The sequence below is a fragment of the Dipodomys spectabilis genome, unplaced genomic scaffold (assembly GCF_019054845.1).
Source record: "Dipodomys spectabilis isolate Male_0828 unplaced genomic scaffold, ASM1905484v1 ptg000110l, whole genome shotgun sequence".
NCBI lineage: Eukaryota > Metazoa > Chordata > Mammalia > Rodentia > Heteromyidae > Dipodomys > Dipodomys spectabilis.
The window spans coordinates 2,267,480-2,291,929 of record NW_024870787.1 but is presented as its reverse complement, the minus strand read 5'-3'; the positions used below and the strand labels follow the sequence as shown (position 1 = coordinate 2,291,929).

The window sequence follows — 24,450 nt, the reverse complement described above, 5'->3', positions numbered from 1 at the left end:
GATCTTCTCCCAATCTGTGGGCTTTCTATTGATCTTGCTAGCTATGTCCTTTGCCATGCAGAAGCTCTGCAACTTCATGCAACCCCATTTGTCCAACCTTTCTTTGATTTGTTGTGTTTGCGGGTCTCTATTCAGAAAATTTCGGCCAGAGCCAAGGAGACCTAGGGTTTCTCCTATTCCATCCTGTAATGTTTTCAGAGTGTTGCTTTGACTCTGAGGACTTTGATCCATTTGGAGTTGATTCTGGTGCAGGGTGATATATAAGGATCTAGCTTTAGTTTTCTACAAGTAGTTAAGCAATTTTGACAGCACTATTTACTGAAGAGGCTGTCTTTCTTCCATTCTATTTTTTTAGCTCCCTTATCAAAGATTAGATGACTATAGGTCTTTAGGTTCATTTCTGGGTTTTCAATTCTATGCCATTGGTCCTGAGGTCTGTTCTTGTGCCAGTACCAAGCTATTTTGATTACTATGGCTTTATAGTAGAGTTTGAAATTTGGTATTGATATTCCTCCAGCAGTGTTCTTTCCATTGAGGAGCATTTTTGTTATTCGGGGTCTTTTATTATTCCATATGAATTTTTGGATTTCCTCTTCTATTTCCTTGAAGAATGAGGTTGGAATTTTGATAGGTATCGCATTAAATTTGTAGATAGCCTTGGGAAGTATTGCCATTTTCACGATGTTAATCTTTCCAATCCAGGAGCATGGGAGTTTTTCCCATTTTCTAAGTTCTGTTTTGATTTCCTTTTTCAAGTTTTTAAAGTTTTCACCATAGAAGAGCAGCAGACATGAAGCATGAAAGAGAAAGAGAGGAAATGGGAGAGTGAAAGAGAAAGAGAAATATCACAATACTGAAAGTGCATAACAAATAAACAAGAGCAGTATGAGAATATTCATACTGCTGTCTTTAGACTCTACATATACATTTGAAGGTATTTGATGTATGATAACCCATCAAAATGAAATATAAAGTTATTTTGTTAAAAATAAAAATGTCTCAGGAGAAATTTTAAATGCAAAAACAATCTTCATGGAAGCAAACTCTGAGCTATTTCATGACTTTGAAAAGGATAAAGTGGTTGAAGTTAGTATAAATTCAGAAGTATGACAATTCACAATGATATAAAAAGGTATTCATATATTTAATAACATAACCCAAAGCAGAAAGCAAATGTTGAATAATTGATTTTTTTTAAAAACATTCTGTCAGGTGCTTGGAAGGTGGCTCAGTGTTAGTGTGCTTGCCTTGCATGCATGAGGCCCTAGATTTGATTTCTCAGCACCACATAAGCAGAAAAAGATGGAAGTGGTGTTGTGTCTCAAGTGGTAGCACTAGCCTTGAGCTGAGGGACAGCACCTAGGACCCAGAGTTCAAGCCCCATTACCAGCAAAATCAAAATATAAAACAAAACTAAATACAGTCACTCACTTTTGTGGCCTCAATGCTTTAGAATCACTGCTTCAGCCTCTGGGTAAGATTTTAGGTGTGGACATTTATCAACATTCCTGATTCAGACTCCACTTGATAACTTTATAAATAAATATTTTGTTCTTAATTTTCCTCTTCGTAAATTCACATGCATGATAAAAAATGGTTTGGCCATCCCAGTAACCTTCTCCAAGTACTTCATAATGATGATTACAAAAAGTTGTATTATATTACAACAAGGAAAACAATGCTACAAAGAAGAAAAACCAATAATTAAATATTAATGATTAATAAAATGAAAAACAAAACAATTACCAGTGTTTTCAGTATTTGAAGGGTACTACGTATTAGATTTTACTATTTTCTCATATTCCTGTACATTTAAAACTGCCTAAGATTATGATGTTCAACAAGAGTTTTATAGGCTATGAGCAGTCTTTAAAGTTACCCATTAAGATTACTATTTATGGCTCATCTCATCATTTGTATATGGCTTATATCATCATTTGTTCCTCACTAACATATAAAATAAGGAAGCCCTATATTTTTAATAGAAACTATGTAGTTAAAAGTCTTAACTCTTTATTCTGCTCCTTTACACAAAGACTTTGCAACTTCTCATTAGTAAAGTTTCTATAAACTCTGAAATGTACATACTTAGTAGCATATGTCTGCTACCATAAATCTTAAATAATTTATCAAAAAGTTTTATGACCTGGGGCTGGGTAGGTGGCTCAGTAGTAGAGTGCTTGCCTTGCATGCATGAAGCCCTGGATTCGATTCCTCAGCACCACATAAGCAAAAAGAAAAAATTTGGAACTGGCACGTTGGTTCAAGTGGTAGAGCAGTAGCTTTGAGCTGAAGAGCTGAGGGACAGCGCCCAGTCCCAGAGTTCAGGCCCCACGCCCAGACTCCCCCCCCCCAAAAAAAAAATTTATGTCCTGCCAAACAGTCCTAGTTTTGGCATATATAAGCAAATTCCCAAAATTAAATATGTTTAAAACATTAAAACTTTAAAAAAACCTTAACACTTGCTTCAGTGTTCATTATGAGAGGTGCCTTGTATAAAATAATTGAATTCCTCCTCTTACACATCTCTTGAACAACAAATATTTGGAATTATTTTGTTTTTGTCATGTCAGTCTTTATTCTTAAATGTGTGCTTATGTAAGAAGTACATGGTTCTAAAATTTCATGGCAATTCTTTTGAGCTTACTTTTTGTTGAATTGTCTAGTTTAAGAAAATCAATTACACTTTATATATAAAAAATGTTCTACGCTCAATTCAGCATCAAGTAATCTAACAATGGAACAATACAGAGAAGATTAGAATGGCCCCTGAGAAAGGATGACAGGCAAATTCCTGAACCATTCCATACTTTTACAACAACAGATGCTGGAGGGGATGTAGCCACAAGAGAACTGTACTGCATTCTTGGTGGGAGTGTAAACTTATTCAACCCTTTGGAAAGTACTATGGAGGTTCCTCAAAAGACTCCACATAGAGCTCCCCTAAGACCCAGGAATCCCACTTTTGTGCATTTACCCAGATGATCACAAACAAGACCACACTAAAGCTACCAGCACAACTATGTTTACTGCAGCATTATTTACCATCGCTAAGATCTGAAACCAACCCAGATGCCCCTCAGTAGATGAATGGATCAAGAAAATGTGGTATTTATACCAACGGAATTCTATGCCTCCATCAGAAAGAATGGCAACGCCCAATTTGTTAGAAAATGGAAAGACTTGGAAAAAAATATTAAGTGAAGTAAGCCAGATCCAAAGAAACATAGGCCCTATGTTTTCCTTAATTTTTAATAACTATTTTATGTCTGAGATAAGCAGAAAAGGTTAATAGCTTTGCACATATGACCAGATTAGGCAAATGAAACCCAAGATAGGAACACACGTGTGTTTTTCTCTTGCTTGTTATTGATTCTAACGTACTTATAACAGGTGATGTGTTTTTTTGTTTCTTTATATGTTCCTCCCCCATGCTATAACCCGTTTACACTGTATTTGAAGTTGGTGCGCCCACATCTTGTATATACGTTCCTCTAATTTGGGGAGGGAAAGGAAAAAAACAAGATGCTTAAATAGGGATACAGGTTGACCCATTATAACAATGAGATGCACAAGACACTATGGTGAAAAATGAACTTTACAATTTAGGCAGGGGAAGTGTACTTAGGGAGGGGAGTGTGCTTGTAGAGGTGGGAGGGAAGGGATGGTAGGGGAACATAAAGGAGGAGGTAACAATGCATGTTAGGAAATGTACTCATTACCTTGCTCATGTAAATGTGACCCCTGTGTACAGAATTTTACAATAGAAAACGTATAACATGTTCTGAGATGGAAGAGTTTATTTCCTTTATTTTACTCATATAATATTGTTAACAAAGAAATTAATGCAAAACACTAATATGAAGGTATTTTGAATGTGTGTGTGTGTGTGTGCAAGAGCGTGTGTTCTCATCCAATTGCATGTATGTTGGTGTGCTCAGAGTTTGAAATCAGGGCTTCAAAGTCTTGCTAGGCCTTTCCTCTCTAGATTGGTGAGCTACTATATGAGCTACATCTCCATTCCTGGCCCGTTGCTAATTCATTGAAATTTTTGAAAAATAATCCTATGAATTTATTTTTCCCTCATTGGTTTCCAACTGTTATCCACAGATCTCTAGCTTCAGTGTTGATATGGCGAATAGTTAGGATTACAGATGTGACCAACCAGCGCAAGGCTTTTAGAATAATTTTAAAAGTAGAAGAAAGTTTACTTCACTGGGGCCTGTTTTATCATTTATTTTTAAAGCATTTTGGAGTGATTATATGCAAATTTTTTTCGTTTTTTTGGATTCTTAACACAATAAGTGAAAATATTTAAAAGTTTTAGTACTTTTTAAAAAGGAAACAGGAACTATGGGACTGAAGAAATTTTTCTCTTATAAGCTCAGCTCTGTGCATGATAACCCAATGTCACCAACACAATCTGTGTTGAAGACCAAATGTAACAGAAAACTATCACCATGGGCAATAATTGCTATGCTATTATTTCTTGGAAATATGAATATTGAATTGAGAGTGTAAGAGAATGCAGAGATTTTACCTACCTTTTGTGTATTGCTGAAAGACTTTTGGAAACTTTGACTCATTTCTTTGCTCAAAGTGTGTGTTTGAGCCATGCACTTACTGCCTTTAATTACAATTTTTCCAAACACTAAAATGGTAATAACATTAGCTTTATAGAAAATGTTATCTTAAGAATTAAGGGAAATAAAACTTGTGAAATACTTAACACAAACGTCTATGAATGAGTTTGAGTTTAGCCAGAAGTTTTTAAAATACTAAAAAGAATGCGATAAGTATTACAGAAACCATTACATGTAGTGAGCAATCAGAAGTAATGTTATCTATTGACCATGCTCTGCTTCCAAGGAAGCCAGGTGAATAACTTCTCATGCTGTAAATCAAACTGGTTATCTTATGTCTTGTGTGTGTAAAAATATCAGGGACAGAATGATGAAGGAATATTGTAGACTGAGGTGAAGTCCATATGAAAATGTGCAAAACTGATAAAACATAAAAGTATCTTAGTAGTAAATTGTGTTTTACATTATTTAAATTACATCACAAAGATAAGAAAGACCTAGAAAAATGAATTCTCTTTTTGATGTCCTATCATAGGTCCTTGGATCAACTCTTTCCTCATTCTTGTAGAGGTATCATCAGATGAGATGAACTACATTATTTTTTTGTTTGCTTCCTTCCATTTATTCTTCATTTGACACCTGAACTAATTGAGACTGAAAGAAACCAAGGGAAATTAGACACACAGGCTTTGGAAAGAACAATCAATGTAAAATAAATAAAACACATACAGCCTTGTAAAAAGTCTGACTAAATTGAGTTATGTAGTCTCAAGCGTCAACAGAAAATGATTAAGAAATATCATGCTATTGAAAATTGAAAATGATAGGAGTCGCTTAATATTTTTCCTTTCTACTACTTTGAATTAGTTATTGATTTTGTGTAGAGAGATTAAAGATGAGATTAACAAGAAACTAGATTAAAAATGGACAAAAGTTCTGAATAGACATATTCTTCTTAAAGACCTGAAAAATCGCCAGTAAGTTTACAAAGTTGTTTAATACAACTCCTATGCTGGCTTAATGTTTTGTGAGCAGAAGTCACTAGAGAAATGTACTTCATAACTACTTTAACTTTTATCAAAAAGAGCAAAGGAATCAGGTGTGGTGGCAAAAGATTTTCATTCCAAGCATTTAGGAGGTTGGATAAGTCTAAGGCCAGTCTGGGGTACTGCACATAGCAAAAACCGGCCCTTTATTACCCTTTAACAAAGGTAATAATGTTGGTGAGAGTGTGGAGAAAAGGAAATTTTCTACACTCTTCTTCAAAATACAGATTAGTGTTCTCCTTGCAGAAAGTAATATGCAGTTTTCTATAGAACTCCATAGTTAAAATATCATCTGCCCCACCAATCATGTGATTATTTCTCTCTGGGTAACTCAAATATATCCGTAGTTCATTGTTATTCACATCATTCACAACAACAGCCAATATATAAATCGAAGTTCAGTGTTCAACTACAGACTAATAAAGCAACCGTGATACATGCACAAATATCTTTCTCTGTTTCATTCTTAAAATAGCAAGATACTTATGCCATTAGCCACAACTTACAATGACCTGAAAGATGTATTCTAAATGAAGAAAAATAATGTACTCTGATCTTTGTAAACACACACACACACACACACACACACACACACACACACACACACACACACAAACCAACCTCAAACATTCAGAGAGAAATTTTTTAAAAAGTAAAATAAAGTGGAATTACTGTGGCATTTAGGTCACAATGTAGAAAATAGTAGATATACAGGTTGAACCGGTATAGAGTTGTAATGTACAACATGAGGATACAGGGGACAACACTGGCCTTACATAGGAATGAAGCTAATTTAGTACGAGTTGTTTTTCAGAGTAGGGGTTGCTCTTTTATTTGTTCTTCCTTCAGTAATGGATAAGATGAGTGTAATTCTTTACATATTCCTGCCTATTTGTAGAAATAATAACAAACAATATAGCAATAATGTTGCATGCTCAACATAGAACAAAATGTCAAATTAAGCTACATGAAATTATCCTTGATGTAAACTAATTATTACAAATAAAAGAAACCATGGGACCTATGTTTCTTTAAGTCTGGCTTACTTCACTTAATATGATTTATTTCCAAGATCTTCCATTTCCTCAAAAATGAGATGGTACCTTTCTTTCTGATGGAAACATAGTATTTTGTGTGTGTATGTGTGTGTGTGTGTGTGTGTGTGTGTGTGTGTGTGTGTCCAGTCGTGGGGCCTGAACTCTGGGCCTGGGCGCTTTCCCTCAGCTCTTCAGCTCAAGGTTAACACTCTACCACTTGAGCCACAGCGCCACTTCTGGCTTTTTTTCTTTTTGCTTATGTGGTGCAGAGGAATCGAATCCTGGGACACAGGAATGCAAGGCAAGTGCTCTACCACTGAGCCACTTCCCCAGCCCTGGAAGCATAGTATTGCATGTATGTATATCTCTCTGTTGTGTGTGTGTGTGTGTGTGTGTGTGTGTGTGTGTGTCATTTTCTTGATCCATTCAGCTACTGAGCGTCATCTGAGTTGATTCCATATCTTAGCTAGGGTAAATACTACTGTGATAAACATAATTGTGCTGGTAGCTTTAGTGTAGCCTTGTTTGTGGTCACGTTGTTTAATGCCCAGAAGTGAGATTACTGGGTAATAGGGGAGCATTATTGTGAACATCAAGGATAACCATAGTAGATGAGCAGATTAGCTCAAAGCTATGTACATATGACACTATAAGGTGATTCCAAGTGAAATGAACTACAAGACATGTTCTTTGTTGTTGTTCTTAATGTACTATGGGATTTGTTTTTATTTTTGTTTTATTTGTGTTTTCCCCACCTATGGTTTATCACCTGAAGTCACTGTATTGGATTTTGATGCCCTGGGTATTGTAATTATGTTGATCTGAACTTGGGAAAGGAAATAGAAAAAACAAAATGGTGAGACAAAGGACAAATGGGTAACCTAAACAACTGTGATACTCACAAAACAAAATGTTGGAAATAATCTTGGGGGGGGCATTGGGATGGAGGGAGAAAAATTGGAGAAGGGGTAACAAGTTATAAAAGAAATGAATTCATTACCTTACTTATGTAACTAACCCCCCCCTTTATTTATCTTGACAATAGAATTTAAATAAAAAATAAAATGAAATATATGTGAGCAGCAATATAGGAGATATGAGTGGGGGCAACAGCTGTGGAGATCAGTAATTTTACTTTTACATAAGAAGTAATAACCTAACATACAGATTTTCAGCCTCATGTCAGCCATTAAAAAGGGAAAACAAAACGCACAATCAGCAAACCAATAGAGATGAAATAGAAAACTAACCGAGGTGAAGAGATGACTTGGGCCAGTAATAACAAATGACACAATTAGGAAACAAATAACAAGCCGCTGAGTTTAAAAAATATTACCCATAATTCTATTAAATGTTGTTTTCAACACAATTTGTTAGCACTATAATTTAAATCACAATTTAATAATGTATCATTTTAATAATAAGTTACTCATTTTTTATTTCTTAATATTGAATGTTTAATATGTAATTTTAATATGTAATATGTAATGTTTAAATAGCCAGCTATAGAAAAGAAGAAAGTGAAACTAATTTTAATAATATATTTCATGAATTGTAAAATTGAATAGCATTAGAATCTAAACAATAACATATCATTATTGTTTCATTTCTGTGAATTAATGTAATAATTCAAATTGTATTCTACTCTTAGCACTCATCTTAACATGAAATAAATTATTGCACATGACTCTTGGTATTAGGTGGAAGGGTTCAGCACTGTGGTAAAATTCACACCACACAATACACGAGGATATTACTCCTCTCATCTAGCTTAAATTGTGGAAAATTGATTTCTAAATGCATGTTAAATTCCTATCTAGGTGACATCTATACAATTATACACAATTATTGTCACGAGGAGTATTTCAGATGACAAAAGTCATATTCATTAATTAAATATTTATTATTTTGTACCAAATAAATATTTATAGAGTGACTGAATTTCTGAGTAGATGCTGGTTTATATGTGCCAGATTATATGTATTGAGGCTTATTTTATATTCCTGACATTGTTTCTACAGTTGGAGTTAATTTTCCATAAGGGGTTAATTGTATTATATTGGATATATGAAAGTAAACTGAATGTTTATTCCATTAATACTTTGACACTTGTCTAATGCCAATATAAATAATCCATGTGTTTGAAGTAATGAAAATAACAAAAAATATAAGTCAGATAAGTCATTCTGTAGTAGAAAAGAATTTTCACCTTTGTTTTGATAGTTGGTCCTCTTTACACTACAGAATATTCTTGGGAAAATGTGTTCCAGGCTGGTCACAACTGTAGAAATATTATGGTTTGATTTATCAAAAGAGAAGGAAGGAAGGGGAACCTTCCTTCCAAAAGTTTGCCCCCAGGGATGTGATCTGCTTTATGGTGGTGACTTGGAAATGAACATTTTTCACAGTCAACCTTGAAAAGCCATCTTGATAGACCATTTCTGTAAGTGGATTATTACAGTTATTCTGATATTATGAAATACATTGTACTTCTATTATCCCAGCTTTTCCTATTTTCCTAGAACCTGAAATAAGTTCATCTTTAATTAACATTTAATACATTTCTTTTTTTTACTGACAGCAAATCTGGGTGTAATTTTGATTTTTTATCTTTCCAATATAATATAAATTATGTTTTGACCAGTCACTTTCGAAAAATGAGTGATGTTCATGCACACTATTTTGGTGTCTTTAAGTAAATTGAGAGTTAATGTGGTATGGTAGATCTTTTGCCTAATTGACTGAAGCATTAGATTATTCATGTGTAAACCTGAGCATTGAACTTTTAAAATTTTATATATAAAGAGTCCCCAAAGATTTATTTTAAAGTGATAATGGAGGGGGGGGTTGTCTTCATGTCTAAAGTTTATATTTATTTTTATAAAAGTAATGATGTTCACTGGAGAAATATAAAAGATGCGAACATATTCCAAAAGAGAAAAATTTTATTTATTAAAAAATAGAAAAGAGTAAAATAGTCACATTTCTTGCTTGAGACTGCATAAATTTCATATTAATATAGCTCAAGATGAGACTCAGAGATAAATTCATATTTATATTACTGAGAGTTAAATCACAATATAAGCTACATAGGTATTTTAAGAAATTGGTGATTCAAAGCCCTACATACCTAATGGATGAAGAATAGAATTGAAAATAGCAGAGGAAAACAAATCAACATGCAGGTATTATGATATTATAATAAAGAAATGAAAGAAATGAAGCTTTTGCCTGCTGAAGGAGAAAGTTTAGCCTGTAATTTCAATGTAAGGCATCAATTGTAATGAGTTTAAAGTCTTTTCCTACAAGATATCCAAGAGTACTATATTCATCCTCTGAAGAGTAAAGAAGTAATTATTTTCATTAGCTTTGCTTAATATTAATTTAATTGTAGCAAATAGGTTAAAATATCTGCTCCCTTTCATTCGATGTAATAACATACATTTCATATTATTACTGTCTCTTCATACAAGCCTGAAATCACTATTTTATAGTAACACAAGCAGAAAAAAACAAAATAACCTGGTACAACCATCACATACCCTAAATTAGGTGAAAAACTCCACAATAAAAAATGAACCTGAGGAAGTGGAAAAACAATGGCAGAATAACAACAGAAAATTACCCTAGCTCTATCTAATGAAACAGAGATTTAGAGTCCTATACAAAGTCTACTTCTAGTGGATCAAACCAAGCCAGCTATAATTATATATAGATATACAATTCAAAAGAAGTTTTTTATACTGTCTTCACAAGAAAACAGTTATTTATGAAAATTACCCAGCCATTTATGTGACTGCTGGGACTGTGTTAGGCAACATGTTCAAAAGCAGATATGCAGTGTGGAAATAAAAGGGCCACATGGGAAAAAAGCAGGAACAGTGACAGCCACATCCAAACACAGACATAATTCACCTTACCACTGGACAGTTCAAACTGTCATTGGAACCACAAGTATTTTTTTTTTTGGGGTCTGGTCGAGGGGCATGAACTCTGGGCCTGGGTGCTGTCCCTCAGCTCTTCAGCTCAAGGCTAGCGCTTTACCACTTCCGGCTTTTTTCTTTTTGTTTATGTGGTGCTGAGGAATCAAACTCAGGGACTCAGGCATGCAAGGCAAGCGCTCTACCACTGAACCACCTTCCCAGCAAGAACCACAAGTATTTATTAACATGACAACATCTCACCACAATTGCTGTCTACAAAAACCTAATTCCAGAAAAACAAAGGAAAATAGAAGACCAAACCAAAACCTGGCAAATCAACAAGAACATAGATAGTCACCTTTTAAGATCATAGATATCTCAAATGAAAGCCAAGACATCCTTCAAGTGGACAGAACCAATCAGAAATTTAAAAAATGGATGTCAAGATAATATAATTCGCACACTAAATAAGCAGGCCTTACAACAGGCAATCAAGGACCTAGAAGATACTTTCCAAATTATATTTCAAATACTGCTAAAAAATGTGATTAACGAAAAGATACAAAACATCTACAAGGAAATTTGTGAACAAGATGAGACCAACCAAAGATTAGCAAAATAATTCATGGAGTCTACAAACAGAAAGATAAATAATTTCTGAGAAGTCAAAGGAGTATAAGGGAAAAAACGATGCCTAGTTAAAAGATATGAAAGAAGACACAGCTAAAAAAAAATCCCCTAACACTCTTACCCAAAGAAAAGATGTAAAGAAAGTCCACACAAAACATAAAACAAAGTTTTAATAAAGAGAGAAGCCCTAAAATATGAGCAATGAGAAAACAGGGAAATCAAAAAGAAAGTAGAAAGTCTCCACAGCAAATAGATGACATAGAAGATAATCTCAGGTCTCAAAGACAGAATAGGTCTAATAGGAAAGAGGAGATAATCATTTAGAACCAAACCAAGAAATAAGAAACGATCTTGCTGGACGTTCAAGACAGTTAGAAGATCAAACTTGGGGAAACAGGTATCAAGAAGGAGAAGAGCAGGAAACAAAGTGGATGGGAAACATATTACAGAATTCTAGCAGAGAAAATGTCAAACATCCAAAGAGATAAGCTCATTCAGAGAAGAGAAGCCTTTAGAACACCAAGCGGAGAATACCAGAACAGAAAAACCCACCACCACATTATAATCCATTAGAGGATCATTAGAGATCAAGGAAAGGATTCTTAAAGCTCTCATCAGAAAAGACTGATTATATAAAAAAGATACATAGTCAGAATAATTACAGATTTCTTAGCTGATATGGTCAAAAGGAGAGCCTGGGATGATAAATGGCAAACATTAAAGGTAAACAAATACCAAGCGTAAATAGGGTCCCAAGCCAAACACTCCTTTACATTTAAAGGATATATAAAAATATTTTTGACAAAGAGAACTTGGAACAATGAATCTCCAACATGAATGTAGAAGAATATTGAACAGGAACTGAGGGAAGAGAATCAGAATATGTCTACAGTGTAGAATACTGGATGTGTGTTGCAGATACAAAATCATCTTCTATAGGTTCATTTAGTGAAACTTGTCATCCTCTATTGAAAGCAAAATTTCCATATACAGATTTCCAGTTACTTTGCTTACCTATCAATTCTGATCACAAATCCTCTTATGAAATTTTATAGTATCTTTGAAAAAATAAAATGATTTGCATATACTTATCATCTTAAGGAAATACAGTCTGTTTTTACATCTTTCATTCTGTGACAAACCCTTATTTTTTTGTTTCCCGGATTGCTGAAAAATGTATTCTTGGAAATAGGATATCGACAGTAAATCTGAGTGTAATTTTCATTTTTTAGCTTTCAAATATAATATAAACTTTGTTTTGAGTAGTCATTTTCTAATTCATGAACACTAATATTTTGGTGCCTTTAAGACTTATTGTGGTATTGTAGTTGTTGTGTCTAATTGACTGAACCATTAGAGTATTCATGTATAAACCTGAGCATTGAACTTTTTAATTTTTATATCTAAAAGAGTCTCAAAGGGTTTACTTTAAAGAAATAATGGAGGGGGCTTGTCTCCATGTTCAAAACTTTAAATGTATTTCTATAAAAGTACTGGAAATACATCATGTTCACTGGAGCAATATAAAAGGTGAGAACAAACAGAAAAAAAAGAAAAAATAAAAAAGAAAAAAATCAACACTAAAAGGTGAGAACATATTGCTGAAGAGAAAAGAGTAAAATAGTCAGTTTCCTTGCTTGAGACTGCATACATTTCACATGAATGTAGGTAAAGATGAGACTCAGTCATAAATTCATATCTATTTTACTGAGATTCAACAAATAATATAAGCAATATAGGTATTTTAAAGAACTGGTCATTCAAAGACCTGGATTCCTAATGGATGAAGAATGGAATTGAAAATAGCAGACGAAAAGAAATCAACATTCAGGTATTATGATATTATAATACTATTATGAAAGAAATGAAAATTTGCCTGCTGAAGGAGAAAGTTTAGCCTGTAATTTCAATGTAAGGCATCATTTGTAATGAGTCTAATTTCTTTTCCTACAAGATATCCAAGAGTACTATACTCATCCTCTGAAGAGTAAAGAAGTAATCATTTTTATTAGCTTTGCTTAATATTAATGCATTTATAGCAAATAGGTTAAAATGTCTGCTCCCTTTCATTCGATGTAATAACTTACAATTCATATTATTACTGTGTCTTCATACAAGGCTGAAATCACTATTTCAAAGTAACACAAACAGAAAAAAAGAAAATAACCTGGTACAACCATCGCATACCCAAAATTAGGTGAAAAACTCCACAATAAAAAATGAACATGAGGAAGTGGAAAAATAATGGCAGAGAAACAATAGAAAATTACCCTAGCTCTATCTAATGAAACAGAGATTTAGAGTCCTAGCAGGTACTCCACTTCTAGAAGGTCAAAGCAAGTCAGCTATAATTATATATAGATCCACAATACATAAAAAGATTTTATATTATCATCACAAAAAAACACAAATCTATGAAAAGTTACCTAGTTAGTCAGGTGACTGCTGTGACTGTGGTGGGGGAACATGCTCAAAAGCAGAGCTGCAGGTGGAAATAAAAGGGCCACATGAGAAAAAAATCAGGGACAGAGACAGCCACATCCAAACACAGACACACTTCACCTTACCACTGGACAGCTCAAACTGTCATTGGAACCACAAGTATTAACATGACAACATCTCACCACAACTGATCTCTCCTCCTACACTTAATGGGCTAGACAAAAACCTAATTCCAGAAAATCATAAGAGAAGTCTATACCAACGCCTGGCAAATCAACCAAGAAAATAGAGAGTCAAATATTAAGATCATAGATGCTCTAAATGAAAGCCAAGACATCCTTCAAATGTACAGAACCAATCAGAAAAATACAAAAAAAAGTGATGTCAAGGTAGTGTAATTCACACAGTAAATAAGCAGGCATTACAACAGGCAATCAAGGACATAGAAGGTAGTTTTCAAAATACATTACAAATAGTGCTGAAAAATGTGATTACCAAAAAGATACAAAACCTCTACAAGGAAATTTGTGAACAAGATGAGACCAACCAAATATTAGCAAAATAATTCAGGGAGACTACAAAGAGAAAGATAAGTAAATTCTGAGAAGGCAAGGGAGTCCTAGGAAAAAATAGATGTCTAGTTAAAACTTATGAGAGAAGACACAGTTAAAAGACCAACTCCCAACCCCCCTATTCAAAGAAAAGATGTAAAGAAAGTCCACACAAGCCCAAAAACAAAACCTTAATAAAGATAAAAGCCTTATAAAGTGACCGTTTTGAAGACAGATAAATAAAAAACTATGAAGAATCTCTCCACAGAGAATAGATTACATAGAAGATAATCTCAAGCATCAAAGACTGAATAGGTCTAATAGGAAAGAAGAGATAATCATTTAGAACCAATCAAAGAAATAAGAAACGATCTTGCAGGAACTTCAAGATTCAACTAGAAGATAAAACATGGGGGAGATAGGTATCAAGGAGAAGAGCAGGAAACAAAATGGATAGGAAACATATTACAGAATTCTAGCAGAGGATACCCTAAACAGGCTGAATTAGAATTACTAACATAAGATAAAATAGAATTCAAATTAAAATTAGTTAGAAGAGACATTACATTCTGATAGTGGCAGCTCTACATTAGTAGGATATGTAGAGTCTAAATATCAAAACCCTGAATCCTGGAGCATACCACTTCATCAACCAAATATTACTTAACCTAAAAACACATGTCAACAAATCATTGTCATCCAAGGAAAAACTCAACCAAGAAACTGCAGACCTAAATAACTACATTGACCACCTAGTCCTAACAGACATGTATAGAATATACATTTAGCGTCAGAATATACATTCTTCACAGCAGCTCATGGAAGATTTTCCAAAATAGAACATATCCTATGTCACACGGATATTCTGTCCAAAGAAAAATTAATTGAATTCCCATATCTTGTCAGATCATAAGAGAACAAACTTAGAATTAAATGGCTAAAGCAAATAAAAAATTGTCAAACCCATGAAGACTGAACAACATGTTGCTGAATGAACAATTGGACACTGAAGGTATTAGAAAAGAAATCTGAGGGGCTGAGAAGGTGGCTCAGTGGTAGAGCGCTTGCCTTGCATGCATGAGGCCCTAAATTCGATTCCTCAGCACCACATAAGCACAAAGAAAAAAAGCCGGGAGTGGCACTGTGGCTCAAGTGGTAGAGTGCTAGCCTTGAGCTGAAGAGCTGAGGGACAGCACCGAGGCTCAGAGTTCAGGCCCCACAACCGGACCCCCCCCCCAAAAAAAAAAGAAATCTGAAAGTTTCTGGAATTTAACAAAAATGAACACACAAATTACCAGCTCCTCTGGTATTTGCAGTATTTCAAGGAAAATACATAGCTCTGAGGATCTCCATCAAGCAACTGGGGAAATCTCAATTGAATATTTTAATTATGCACCTCAAGCTCCGTGAAAACAGGAACAAACCCAGACACAAAGCAGTACACAGAAACAAATAAAAAAATCAGAAATAACTAAATAAAGACAAAATAAAACATGGAAAGAATCAAAAAATCAGGGTTGGTTTTTTAAATAAATTAACAGACTTGAGAGACCCTTACCAAATCTGACTAAGAAGAGAACTTATATAGGTATATAGATAAAAAGCCAGCAGATTGTGAGATCTTTACTTTCTCTACAACACACAATGGCCTCATATCTCAAATATATTTAGAGCCCCAAAAGTTAACCCCCCAAAAAAACAAATTCTCAAAGAACCAACAACCCTCTTAATAAGTGGGCTAAAGATTTAAAGAGAGACTTCTCTGAAGAAGAAATATGCATGGCCAATAGACACATGAAGAAATATGCAACATCTAGTCATAAAAGAAATGCAAATCAAAGCAACATTGAGAATTCACTTCACTCCAGTTAGAATGACCATTATGAAGAAAACTAATAATAACATACTGGGCTTGTAGGGATGTGGCCAAAAAGGAACATTATTACACTACTGGTGGAAATGTAAATTTGTTCAAATATTCTGTAAAGAAATATAGAGGTTCCTCAATAGAGCTCCCCATGACCCAGCAATGATGGATCAAGAAAATGTCGTATATATTCACAACAAAACACTATTCATCAGAATGAATGACATTGCCCCATTTGTAAGGAAATGGAACTACTTGGAAAACATAAAAAGTCAAACAAGCCAGACCCAAAGAATCATAGGCTACAGGTTTTCACTCATTTGGAAAAACTAGAATATGTCTAGGCTATTTACAATAGCTCAATAGCAATATGAATATCACCATATAAAATGATGCTTATCGAAAGGAGCTCCAAAAAATGGATAAAAGGTGATTGTATAGTGAACTCTTTTTACTTATTTCTATTTAGTTTTCACCTATTGGTTTACTCTCTGTAGTAACTGTTTTTGTTTTCTCAACCCTTTGTCTTATACATGTTAATCTGATTTGGGGAAGGGAAGGGAAATCACAGAAATGGTGGGACAAAGATCAACCAAAGCACCAGTGATATACACTAGAACTATGTTAGAAATGAACTTCACTACTTTGGGGGAGGGGGATGTCAGGGTTGGGGGAAGCAGGAAAAACTGAGGGAGGGATAGCACTGTTAAAAATATACTCATTACTTATGTAAATGTAACCCATCTCTCTATATATCACCTTCATAATATAAAATCCCACCAAAAACAATAAGAGAACTCACCCAAAGAGAGAAAATTAGAGGTAAAAATAAGACAACACAACAGATATAAGCAAAATTGAGAATGTTATAAGAGAGTACTTTGAAAACCTTATGCCAATCGCCTGGAGAATCCTGGAGAAATTGATGCTTTCCTATACACAATCTGAACCAAGTAGTTACACCTAAGAAGTAATGAAAATGAAATGCAATAAACCACTATCCATTCCAGAAAAATCTAGGACTGAATTAATTTACCATGAAATTAAGGCCTGAAAAGAACTTACAATACTCAGACCTATCTGTTCAATGGAATAGAACGGAAAATGGAATTATCAAACACATTCTTTGAAGCTAGAATTAGACTCTTCCCCAAATCACATAGGGACTCACCAAAGAAAGAGAACTATTAACCCAACTCTTTGGTAAGCATTGATGCAGACCTTTTTAATAAAATTCTCACCAAACAATTTCAGCAATTAACAAAAAAAAATCATATGGTACAATCAAATAGGATTCATCCTAGGATAAAATTGGATTCAATATTCTTGTCAATAAACATAATACAAACCATCAGCAGAAGCAAGGACAAGAAATACATAATCGTCTATATGGATGTAGAAATAGCTTTTAAGGGCCTCCAATAGCCCTTTATAATTAAAAGGTCTGAGAAACTAGGAATACATGGAATATTCCTCAGTATGTATGTGACAGAGATAATTAGCATTTACCAAATGGTGGAAGCATGAAGACATTAAAATCAGGAATGAGACAAGGATGTCCACTCTCTCTACTACTCTTTAAAATGGTTGTGGACTTTCTAGCAAGAACAATAGGCAAGAGAAAAACATAAAGGAGATCCAAATAGGGGAAGTAAAACTATCCCTTTTCTCATATGTAATGATCCTGTATTTAAAGGACCCTATAGCTTCCTCCCTCAAGTTAGTAAAGGTGATGCTAACTTTCAGTAATGTAGCAGGGTATAAAAACCACAAGAATCAGTATTATTTCTGTGTTACCAACAATGGGAAGATCCAGGCTGAAATCCAAAAAACAACCTCATATGTATTAGTCTCAAAATAAAATAAAATCTAAACAAAACAACAACAATAACAACAAAACAAGGAATTAATTAATTTACCTAAAAATGTGAAGGGCCTCTACTGTGAAAACTTTAAAAATATAAAAAGGGAAATTGAAGGAGATTCAAGGAAATGGAAAGTCTTTCAATGTTCCAGGTTGGAAGAGTTAACATGGAGAAAAATGCAATTTTGTCCCCAAATAATTGCCAATGCAATACACATGAAAATCCCAACAATATACTTCAATGCAGTAGAGAAAGTAACCAAAATTTAATATGGAATTACAAAATTACACATAAAACAGAAGGCTTACAAATAAACTCATGGGCCTATAGTCATCATACACACACACACACACACACACACACACACACACACACACACACACACACACACACACACACACACACACTGGAATTCCATTCCCCCATGAGAAAGGATGACTTTTCACCAGTATTAAGGAAACTGAAAGGCTTGAAAAAATTATACTAAAAGAAAAGAGAAAGGAATGCAGGCTCAGAACAATATAGGTTTCATGGATTCATTCATTTATGATAGCTAGAAGGTGCCCACAATTCTACAAGTAAACAAGACAGATTCTACCTCATCCCAGTTAGAATGGCCATTATCAAGAAAACAAACAATAGCAAATGCTGGCATGGATGTAGCCAATTGGGAACTCTATTACACTGTTGGTGGAAATTAAACTTGTTCAACCACTCTAGAATGCAGTACGGAATTTCCCGAAAAGACTAAATGTAGATCTCCATTAAGATCCAGTAATTCCCTCAATGGCAGTAATCCAAAAAATAACAACAAGCTCGCATGAAAGCTACCAGCATACCCATGTTCAGGGCCCAGGCCCAGAGTTCAAGGACTGGAAAAAAAGTTACTACTAATGGTATTTGTTTCCTCAAATATGAATCTTTTGACAAAAGATACCAAATCATTTTATTTTCAGTATCTAGGTTAGGACTTAAAGGTAGTGGGTGATAAAATGGCTTATTTGTTGAATGTTAGGAAAAATGTAGGCAGTCCAAGAAACGGGGGATTTTTGTAGTTGTGGTCGAGTGGCTTGAAATCTGGGCTTGGGCACTGTCCCTCAGCTATTCAACTCAAGTTGAGTGCTCTACCTCTCGAGCAACAGTGCCACTTCTGGTTTTCTGGTGGTTAAATGAGATAAGAGTCTCAGGGATGTTCCTGCCCAGGCTGGCTTTGAACCACCATCCTCAGATCTCAGCTTCCTCAGCAACTAGGATTACAGCTGTGAGCCACTGGCACCAGACTAATAATGGGAGATTTTTAGAAAAGAAAATACACCACTTCATCTGTGTCTAAATCTCAGATATCCCTATTACAACACTTTCAACTCAATTCATCAGACTTTTGTAAATTTCTTCTTTTCCTTCATGTGGGAATTCTGCAGTCAATATCAACTCAGCTGTGGGACTGGATCAATTGAATGGTAATTGCTAGCACCTAAATCAAGAACTGTTACATCAAAACAAACGAATCCCTCAGTTGGAATAATTGTTTTCCCTTTTTCTTACAAATTTGTGCTTGATTAATTCATATTGTGATATTGGAACTCCTAACAGAGTGGTGACATTTTCTTTCTCTTCAACCATCTCCCACATGTGGTCAAATATTTAAGAATTCAAAGATTTCCATTGATAATTGATTAAGATGACCTCTAAGAAAATATGCATTTCTGGATTTTGGTCTTCTGTCTTGTTTTTGTTTTTTAAATTTTTATTTTTTTATTGTGAAAATACTGTACAGAGGAGTTACAATTACATGGGAAAGATAAAGAGGATATTTCTTATCAAGCATTGTGGCCTCCTCCTTTGTTTCCCCTTCCAATCCCTTCCCAGGCTCATCCCCCCCCCCCCCAATACCCTCCCCAAAGTTGTAAAGTTCGTTTTTGACATGACAATTTGTACATCTCATTGTTGCAACAGATCCACCTGTATCCTTATTGAAACGACTTGTTTTTCCCCTTCCCCTCCACAAATTATACCGACATCCAATACAGTGAAAGCAGGGGTTATACTGTGAGGGAGAGACACACAAAGCAACAAAGAAATAATCTTATAAATGTGTTAGAACCAAATGCATGACAGAAAAAAACATTTGAATACATATCTTAGGGTTCATTTTCCTAACATAACCTTATCTGACCTTTTCTGCTTGACTCAGACATATACTAGATATTGCAAATAAGAGAAACCATGGGACCTATGTTTCTTTGGGCTTGGCTTAATTTCCTTAATATAATTTTTTCCAAGCCTTTCCATTTCCTAACAAATGCGGCAATATCATTCTTTCTGATAGAGGCACAGAATTACATTGTGTATATATACCACATTTTCTTGATCCATTCATCTACTGAGGGGTATCTGGGTTGGTTCCAGATCTTAGCTATGGTGAATAGTGCTGCAATAAACATAGTTGTGCTGGTAGCTTTAATGTGGTCTTGTTTGTAAACATTTGGGTAAATGCCCCAAAGTGGGATTAATGGGCCATAGGGGAGCTCTATGTGGAGTCTTTTGAGGAACCTCCAGACTACTTTTCAAAGTGGTTGAACAAGTTTACACTCCCACCCACAATGAAGTAATGTTCCCTTCTGTATACATCCCCTGCAGGATCTGTTGTTATTAGAATTCTTGATTTTTGCCATTCTAACTGGGGTGAGGTGGTATCTTAATGTTGTTTTGATTTGCATTTCTTTTAGGGCTAGGGAGGCTGAGCATTTCTTCGTGTGTCTATTTGCCATCCTTCTTTCTTCTTCAGAGAAGTTTCTCTTTAAGTCTTTTTTTTTTTTTTTTTTTTTTAATTTAATTTTATTTTATTTTATTTGAAAACATACTGTACAGAGGGGTTACAATTACATGGGCAGGAAAATGCATACATTTCTTACCAAGCATTGCAGCCTCCTCCTTTGTTTACCCTTCACCTCCCTTCCCACCCTCCCCCCTCCCCCCCCAACCAATCATACCCCCCCTCCCTCCCCCCCACCGACATTGTAAAGCTGGTTTTGACATGACATTTTGTACTTCTCATTGTTGCAACAGGTCCATCTGAATCCTTAAACGACTTGTTTGTCCCCGTCTCCTCCACATGTTATACTGACATCAAATATAGTGAAAGCGGGGGTTACACTGTGGGGGAGGGACATACAAAGCAGCAAAGAAATAATATTATAAATGCGTTAGAAACACATGCATGAAAAAAAAAAAAAAGAAACACATGCATGAATGAAACAAAAACATTAAAATACATATTTGAGGGTTCGTTTTCCTAACATCACATTCTCTGACTTTTTCCGCTTGACTCATACCTATACTAGATATTGCAAATAAGGGAAACCATGGGACCTATGTTTCTTTGGGCCTGGCTTACTTCACTTAATATAATTTTTTCCAAGCCTTTCCATTTCCTAACAAATGGGGCAATGTCATTCTTTCTGATGGAGGCATAGAATTCCATTGTGTATATATACCACATCTTCTTGATCCATTCATCTACTGAGGGGCATCTGGGTTGGTTCCATATCTTAGCTATGGTAAATAATGCTGCAATAAACATAGTTGTGCTGGTAGCTTTAGTGTGGCCTTGTTTGTGGTCATTTGGGTAAATGCCCAAAAGTGGGATTGCTGGGTCATTGGGGAGCTCTATATGGAGTCTTTTGAGGAACCTCCATACTGCTTTCCAAAGTGGTTGAACAAGTTTACATTCCCACCAACAATGAAGTAAGGTTCCCTTCTGTCCACATCCCCTCCAGCATCTGTTGTTGTTAGAGTTCTTGATTTTTGCTGTTCTAACTGGAGTGAGGTGATATCTCAATGTTGTTTTGATTTGCATTTCTATTATGGCTAGGGATGCTGAACATTTCTTCATGTGTCTATTGGCCATCCTTCTTTCTTCTTCAGAGAAGCTTCTCTTTAGGTCTTTCGCCCACTTACTTATTGGGCAGTTGTTTCTTTGAGGATTTGTTGTTGGGTGGTTTAATTTTTTTTGAGTTCCAAGTATATTTTAGATATGAGACCCTTGTCCATTGTATGGCTAGTGAAGATCTTCTCCCAATCCGTGGGCTTTCTATTGAAATTGCTAGCTATGTCCTTTGCCATGCAGAATCTCTGCAACTTCATGTAATCCCATTTGTCCAACCTTTCTTTGATTTGTTGTGCTTCCGGGTCTCTATTAAGAAAATTTCGGCCTGTGCCTAGGAGACCTAGGGTTTCTCCTATTCCATCCTGTAATGTTTTCAGAGTGTCTTCTTTGACTCTGAGGTCTTTGATGCACTTGGAGTCGATTTCTGTCTTGTTTTTACATGCATAAGCTTTCTATGATTTATTTGTTCTACAAGGAATTCTACTTTCCAATCTTTGTGTGACCAATTTTAGTTCTCTCTGATCAGTCTTTCTGACTCTCTCTCTCTCTGGAGTCTCATTTCAGTCTGCCTCATCAAAAATATGTTAGTTATCAGCTAAATGGCTCTCACCTTCTGTTTTTTGCCTGCCTTCATGTAGGCTGTTAGAGCAGCCCTCACTGGCTGTGCTAACTGGAGGTTTTTTGTTTGGTTGATTTGTGTGTGTGTGTGTGTGTGTGTGTGTGTGTGTGTGTGTGTGTGTGTGTGTGTTGTTTTAAAGGTCTAGGATTACTATTCAACGTAGTAGCTTCTCTGGGCCCCAGTCATCCCTTGGCCTACAGTCAACTGGTTTTTCTCCTAAAGATACAAATATCAGCTAACTAAATTCCTATTTTAATTCTCTCAAAATGAAGCAATCTGCCATCCTTGCAAAGATATCAATAATCTTCTGTAATAATCTCCTTACAGAAATGGTCTATCAGATGGTTTTTCAAGGCTTACTGTAAAAAAATGTTCATTTCCAAGTCACTACCATAAAGCAGATCACATCCCTGAGAGCAGACTTTTGGAAGGAAGTTTGCCCTTCCTTCTTTCTCTTATGATAGATCAAACCATAATATTCTGCAGTTGTGGCCAGCCTGGAGCACATTTTCACAAGCATATTCTGTAGTGTAAAAGAGGACCAACTATCAAAACAAAGGTGAAAATACTTGTCTACTTCAGACTGATTTATCTTGCTTATATTTGTTGTTATTCTCATTACTTCAAACACATGGATAAATTATATTGTAATTAGACAAGTGGCAAAGTATTAATGGAATAAATATACAGTTTACTTTCATATATCCAATATAATACATTTAACCCATTATGGAAAATTAAATCCAATTAGAGAAACAATGTCAGGAATATAAAATAAGCCTCAATACATATAATCTGGCACTCATACACCATCTATAAATATTTATTTTGTACAAAATAATAAAAATTTATTTAATGAATATGACTTTTAAGTATCATCTGAAATATTCCTCATGTATATAATTATATATATTTATATAGATACCATCTAGACAGGAATTTAATATGTATGTAAAAATAAAATTTCCACAATTTAAACTAGTTGAGAGGAGTCATACCCTCGTGTATTGTGTGGTGTGAATTTTTCCACAATGCTGAACCCTTCTACCTAATACCAAGAGTTATTATGTGCAATAAATTATTATGAGAAATAATTTATTATTTGATGTTAAATGAGTGCTAGGTGTAGAATACACTTTGAATTATTACATTAATTCACAGAAATGAAACAATAATGATATATTATTTATTTAAATTCTAAAGCTTCTCAAATTTACAATTCATGAAATATATTATTAAAGTTAGTTTCACATTATTCTTTTGTTAAAATTTTATATTAAACATTCAATATTAAGAAATCAATAGTAAGTAACTTACTATTAATATGATATACTATTAAACTGTGATTTGAATTATAGTTCTAACTAATTGTGATGTAAACAACATTTAATAGAATTATGGGTAATATTTTTTAAACTTACCAATTTGTTATTTGTTTCCTAATTGTGTCATTTGTTATTCTTGGTCCAAGTCATCTCTTCACCTTGCTTAGTATTCTATTTTCTCTATGGGTTTGCTGATTTTGCATTCTGTTTTCCTTTTTAGTGACTGACATGAGGCTGAAAATCTGTATGCTAGTTTATTACTTGCTATGTTAATATAAAATTACTGCTCTCCAAACTGTTCTACTCTACTCTACTACATACAGCATTTCCCCTCTCCCATCTCCTGTGTTGCTGCTTTCATATATTTTATTTTATTTATATTTATATTTTATTGTCAAGGTAATGTTCAGTGGGGCTTTAGCTATATAAGTAAGTTAATGAACTCATTTCTTTTCAAACTTGTTATCACTTCTCCAATTTTTCTCCCTCTTCACTCCCAACACCCCCAAGATTATTTCTAACATATTGTCTTGTGAATACTACTGTTGCATAGGTTCCCCCTCTGTCCTTTGTCTCACCATTTTGTTTTTTCCCTTACCATTCCATAGTTCATATCAACATATTTACAATACCCAGGGTATCAAAATCAAAATACAGTGACTACAGGGGATAA

The 24,450-nt window shown here is 34.6% G+C and overlaps 1 non-coding gene across 1 annotated transcript; it reads left to right on the top strand.

The window, feature by feature from the left end:
* Positions 1-2,711: 2,711 nt before the first annotated feature.
* On the top strand, positions 2,712-2,814 carry LOC122114781. The gene has a single exon (XR_006148646.1). It is a non-coding gene; the product is annotated as a U6 spliceosomal RNA (small nuclear RNA).
* The last annotated feature ends 21,636 nt before the right edge of the window (positions 2,815-24,450 follow it).